Raw genomic sequence first — 4,339 nt, 5'->3', positions numbered from 1 at the left:
CAGGGTGGTGAGGGGGGCTGGTGGTGCCCATCTCCAGCAGCCATCAGATGAGAGGCAGGGTTCACCCTGGACAGGTCACCAGTCCATCACAGGGCCCTGAAAGCCAACAACAAATAAAATGTATGAAAGAGAAATGATAGGTTAACATGGAGAAAAATTCTGTCCAGTTACCTTTAAATCAAATCATGCTTATTAAGCACTTGGTGTTGGTAACACCAGTTTTTGTTGTTGAAAATGTAGCTAGCTGGTCAGTAAAAAAAAAAGAAAAGTCTTTCCACCATGAAGACAATGTGAAGGTTCATCCTCAGAGCTGGTTGGTGATCTGGAGAAGCCAGAGCTTCTTCTGAGACAGGAAAGTCTTTAGGTTTCCTAACACCTGATTTCTCTGGCTTCCTCTTTCATCTTCATTTGCTTAGACTGCAAACATATGTTGAAGATAAAATCATTGATGAACGAGTTATAACAACAACCTCACAATATTAAAGTCTCTCTGTCTTATGGAGCTTAATTAAAACCAGGTTTATGAATAAAAGTATAAGTCGCAACAAACAGCCTCCATGCAGTAATAACATGAAGCTGAATGATTGCTATAGTAATAATCATACAAGTCACAATAAAATTGATAAAATAATCATTTATGAAACCAACATAAGTTATATATCTTTACTGCACTGTTTGTAATTAAATGAAGATAATTAATAAGCAAACTTACCACYAGCTAGCAACACTTAGCAGCCTTCATCCTTCCGGACTCCTTTTGAGACACACATTTAATTAGCAGCTAACCCGTTAGCAGCGGCTGTGAAGCCCGGAGGATGTACCCCGTGGTGGCGGCACCATCCGAGTCTACCTCCCCAACAAGCAGAGGACGGTGACACAGGCCGTGTTGTTGTTTTTGTCCTGCGGATGGAAGTCATCTTGGTTTCTGGAAGCAGTTGGATAGAGATGACTCTGAATGAGAGACTCCAGAGTTAGAAATCGACATAGACGAACTCCTAGAACTGCCCTTTCTCTACTGAACACCGATAACACGTCGGAGAGCTATTGACGGGACTTCCGACGAGAGAGCTGTCAAAACAAGCTCTCAGCGAAGGGAGCAACGGAAGACTCAACTTTTTTGGACTAAAAGTGTGAGCGACAGCGCGGTGGCCTCCAACTGCTGAGCAGGAGCCTTAAGGAAGCGACCAGCAAAAACAAGCAAAATAATGCCTCCAAAAGGATCCAAGACCGACTGGAGACAAGATGAGGACTTCGTATCACTCACGCAAGTCAAAGAGTTGCTGAGCCAGCAAAAGGAAATGTATATGGAGTTACTACAACAACAACAGGATAATTTTAAAGGTTTTGTTAAAATCATTGTGGACACTACTAACACCAGAATGGACGCAATGACACGAGAACTACAGGACATTAAAACCAGTCTGCAATTTACACAGAAAGACGTTGACGATATTAAAGTAGAAAGTGCTAAGCACAAGGACCGAAGTGACACGCTGCAGTCAGACATATTTAAAATATGTGAGGGCATGATGACTATCACTGATAAAATGGAGTACCTTGAGGGGCAATCAAGGAGAAACAATCTGGTTTTTGATGGAATTACTGAATCACCAAATGAGACTTGGGCTGAGACTGAGGAGAAAGTGAAAAYTATTYTAARTGAAAAGCTAAACGTTCAACATAAGATTGAGATGGAGRGAGCTCACCGCACTGGTAAACCTAGAGGAGACAGACCCAGGCCCATTGTTGTGAAATTTCTACGATACAAGGACAGATCAACTATTCTSCAGCGCACCAAGRCACTTAAGGGATCTAAGATTTTYATTAACGAAGACTTCAYRGATGCRGTAAGGAAAAGGAGGGCGGAACTAATGCCGGACTTAAAAGCAGCACGTCAAAGAGGGGACATTGCTTACCTACTTTATGATAAGTTGATCACCCATCCACGTATTAGTACCCCTAAATTATCCAACAATGTATGACAGACAGCCAGACATAGCTGACGTTCACTTCTGAAAGAGAAACATGCAACAGATCGTGGCCTATGAGGATATAGAGCTACCCGTATTCCAACACAGAAACTATCATCAGCAAGATATTGAAAATGACATTGATCCTGATAACAACTTCTATAATGTCATCAAAGATAGTTGTCACTATTACAGCGATGATCAGTTCAACAACAGGATTAAAACGGAACAAAAKCTGTCAATAATTCACTTTAATAGCAGAAGCCTTTATGCAAACTTTGACAGCATCAAACAATACATCCAACAACTTTCACAGACCTTCAATGTTATTGCCTTATCAGAAACTTGGCTCAATAGTGATAAGGGCATAGACTTTGAAATCAATGGTTATGAAATGGTTTGTAAGAACAGAGAAAATAAAAATGGAGGGGGAGTAGCTTTATATGTTGACAAGAAGATTAATTAYAARYTGATCGAAACAATGTCAACTGTCATGAACAACATGTTTGAATGTGTGACTATAGAAATATTCGTGGAAAAAAAGAAAAATGTCTTRGTGAGTTGCATTTATAGAGCCCCTGGATCAAACATTGAAGTACTTAAYAACTGGATAGAAGWAAAATKTATAACAATTAATCAAAAAATAACATTTTTSTGTGGGGATTTCAACATTGACCTTCTTAATCCAAATAAACATAGAATGACCAAAGAATTTATTAACACCATGTTCAGTCTAAGCCTGTATCCTAAAATCACCAGGCCCAGTCGCATTACATCGCACTGCGCTACCTTAATTGATAATATTTTCACAAATGTGCTGGAAAATAATTTAACTAGTGGAATATTAATGAATGATATAACTGCTCACTTACCAGTGTTCATAGTCTATGACTAAGTGCAAAACAGATGATCAAAAAATACAGACGCATTACAGACGGGTTACGTCTGAAGAGACATTAAAAGCTCTAGAAGCTGAGTTGTTGGCCTACAATTGGAGATTAATATATAGAATGAATGATGTGAATTCAGCATATGAAGAATTTTAAAAAATATTTAAAATACTATATAACAAGTACTGCCCAATCAAACAATATAAGAGGAAAAGCAATCAAAAAAATGAACAGTGGATCACAAAAGGAATACAAAAGGCATGTWAAAAGAAAAACAAACTTTATAGAGAATTTCTAAAACAGAACGTCTGAATCAGAAAACAAATATAAGAAATATAAAAATAAGTTAACTAATATTATAAAAACATGTAAAAAGGATTATTATCATAAATTACTGGATAGTAATAAAAACAACATTAAGGAAACATGGACTATTTTAAATAGTTATTAGAAAATTTTCTAACAATAACAACTATCCACACTATTTTATAGATAATGAACAGAATATTACTGATTTGAAAAGTGTCGTCAATAAATTCAATAGTTATTTTGTTAATATAGGACCCCAATTAGCAGAAAAAATAACGACTAAAAAAACTGCAACTCAGCAATATCACATTGACAATAATCCCAGCTCCTTACATCTCAACCCTGTACTAGAAGAAGAAATCATAAACATTGTGAATAAATGTAAAAATAAAACATCCACTGACTGTGACGATCTGGACATGAAAACTATTAAAATAATAATCAAAGGAATCTCTAAACCATTAACTTATATTTGCAATTTATCATTTCAAACRGGATCATTTCCCAACAAAATGAAAATAGCTAAGGTCAAACCAATGTATAAAACTGGCAGCAATCACCTCTTYACTAACTACAGGCCTGTCTCTCTTCTCCCACAATTTTCTAAAATCCTGGAAAAACTCTTTAAGAAAAGAGTGGAACAATTCATAGAAAAACATTCGCTACTTAGCAGTAGTCAATATGGATTCAGAGCAAATCGGTCAACATCGTTGGCCGTAACTGACTTAATAGAAGAAATAACCAACGCAACAGATAGTAAGAAACTGGCAGTAGGGATATTTATAGATCTAAAGAAAGCTTTTGACACAATAAATCATGAAATCCTACTTAAAAAATTAGAACGCTATGGAATTAGGGGAGTAGTTTCGGACTGGATGAGGAGTTATTTAAAGAGCCGAAAACAATTTGTGAAATTGGGAGATGTGGAATCTGACTGTCAGGAGACTGGAGTACCACAAGGATCAGTATTGGGACCAGTTTTATTTAATCTTTATATAAATGACATCAGTAAAGTGTCTAATGTATTAAAATTTATCTTATTTGCTGATGACACAAATATTCTAGCCTCTGGCGACAATTTACAGCATCTTCTCGCAACAGTCGCCTCAGAGATTACTAAGTTAAAGATATGGTTTGACAATAATAAATTATCACTAAATTTAGACAAGA

General features: G+C 36.6%; 1 long non-coding RNA gene across 1 annotated transcript in view; it reads right to left on the bottom strand.

The window, feature by feature from the left end:
- Nucleotides 1-380: 380 nt before the first annotated feature.
- The window catches only part of LOC108167113 (uncharacterized), a 19,155-nt gene continuing 15,196 nt past the window's right edge, over nt 381-4,339 (bottom strand). Inside the window, exons 2-3 of the long non-coding RNA XR_001777518.1 lie at nt 713-925; nt 381-417 (exon numbers count right to left, since the gene is read on the bottom strand). This is a non-coding gene — a long non-coding RNA (uncharacterized LOC108167113). The remainder of the gene's footprint in view (nt 418-712; nt 926-4,339) is intronic.

Source organism: Poecilia reticulata, linkage group LG17 (assembly GCF_000633615.1).
Source record: "Poecilia reticulata strain Guanapo linkage group LG17, Guppy_female_1.0+MT, whole genome shotgun sequence".
Lineage (NCBI taxonomy): Eukaryota > Metazoa > Chordata > Actinopteri > Cyprinodontiformes > Poeciliidae > Poecilia > Poecilia reticulata.
The sequence above is the reverse complement of the archived record's forward strand: the minus strand, read 5'-3'. Positions and strand labels throughout refer to the sequence as shown.